Source organism: Plasmopara halstedii (genome assembly GCF_900000015.1).
Source record: "Plasmopara halstedii genome assembly, contig: Scaffold_1651, whole genome shotgun sequence".
Taxonomy (NCBI): domain Eukaryota; phylum Oomycota; class Peronosporomycetes; order Peronosporales; family Peronosporaceae; genus Plasmopara; species Plasmopara halstedii.
The window spans coordinates 513,101-514,979 of record NW_020188562.1 but is presented as its reverse complement, the minus strand read 5'-3'; positions in this window follow the sequence as shown (position 1 = coordinate 514,979).

The following is a 1,879-nucleotide window of genomic DNA, read 5'->3' as shown; positions in this document are numbered from 1 at the left end:
TTGTACAACTTGGGCCACCAATAGTGGTGACTCACAAAGTTGTACGTTTTCTCACGACTGAGATGACCACTGATTGGCGTGTCGTGAGCCTCATAGAGGATGTGATATTTCAACCTCTCATCATGAAGAACGACAATTCGTGGTGTATCCGTTGAATTGGTGCTATAATATAGCAAGCCGTTATTCAGCGGGTATCGGTGCAATCGTGCACGCAGTCTTTGCGACAATTTTTTGTCCGAGTCTCCAAACTCCTTGCGCCCAAGAGCCCGTAGCAGCGCTACACACATCGCATACGCGGGGTGGATCAATCCGTCACAGATGACGTTACAGTTGTAACATGAGCAAGCTCATAGTCTGGTCTGCGTGATAACGCGTCAGCCAAAGCATTTCGCTTTTTTACCTGGCTTTAACTTTGCCTCGAAGTTATATTCCGCAAAGAAAAATAGCCATCTAGCAATCCTCTGCGAAAGGTGGGGCAACTGAGTCACAGTGCGTAGTGACGCATGAACTGTATAGATCACATACGGCTTGGAGCCGAGAAGGTGAACCCTGAACTTGACAAGTACATACTTCATCGCAAGTAGCTCCTTTTCATGAACTGGGTTGTTTTTCTCTGCAGCTTTGAGCTGTCGAGAATCGATCGCGATCACCCAATTTCGCCCCTCGGCGTCTGCTTACAGCAATGCATAGCCGATGGCAAAGTTCGAAGCGTCACAAAGGACGATCAGGGTCTGGCAGCGCCAGTATTGGTGCATGCAGGAGATTGTCTTTGTCCCCGTCAAAAGCCTCTAGATGTTCGGCGTTTACACACCATTCCGCATCCTATTTAATAAGATTGGATAATGGCCGGGCCATTTCTGTGTAATTTACGCTGTACTTGTGCAAGTAGTTGGCGAGACTAAGCCACTTACGCAAGTCCTTTTGTTTCTTTGGAACCGGCCAGTCGAGACCTTAGAAGCATAGCCTCGAGGCGGACGTCGCCATCTTCCTCTTCCCGTCATAACGTTGCCAAGGGTGTATAACTGTGCACCATCGTCTATGGTAGACACACCCCGGATCAGGGTCGACGCCCGGCGTCTTTCAGCCAACATACGGTATTGCCGCCGCCTCTCCACAGAGGTTGTACGTCTCGGCGAGACCAGTGGGAACACGCACCCAGCGTCGTCCAGTGTTAGCCCACTTCTGCTCCACTAGAGCCCCGATGTCATTAACAACATCCGACGAGGAGTTGCTGGCTGCGCAGTCGTCATCAGGTGGATAACGTGCCACCCCACGCGCATCTGAAGGACCGCGCCCAAGATGCCTCGGACTCTGTCCGACCAAGCCATCAATGGCATGCAGCGAATGCTTCGTAACATGATCAGTGCTCAGTGGTTGACGTACCACTTCACGTGCATCACGGGGCCTCGCCCTCGATGCCTCGGCCCTTGGCCAACCATGTCACGCATGACATGCAGCAACTGCTTCGTAACATGATCAGTGCTCAGTGGTTGACGTACCACTTCACGTGCATCACGGGGCCTCGCCCTCGATGCCTCGGCTCTTGGCCGACCATGTCATGCATGACATGCAGCGACCGCTTCGAAACTTGAGCAGCGCTCAGTGGGTTACGTGCCACTCCACGATCAGCCCGCGATCCACGCTCGGGACTACTGTCCGATACACCGTTGGTGTCTACCAAGTCGGACATTCCAATGTCCAGCACGTAGACTGTCTCGGTCCAGTGCTCTCGCCAATAGCGCTTTTTTTTTCTCTTTGCCGATGTGGGTTCATGACTCGCCAAAGCTCCACCAGGAGACGTGCGCGTAGCGCCCAAGGCTCTGACATCCAATCAATCCATGGCTCGTGGTGTTCCATCCTTGCCATTCTTAGGATGAGA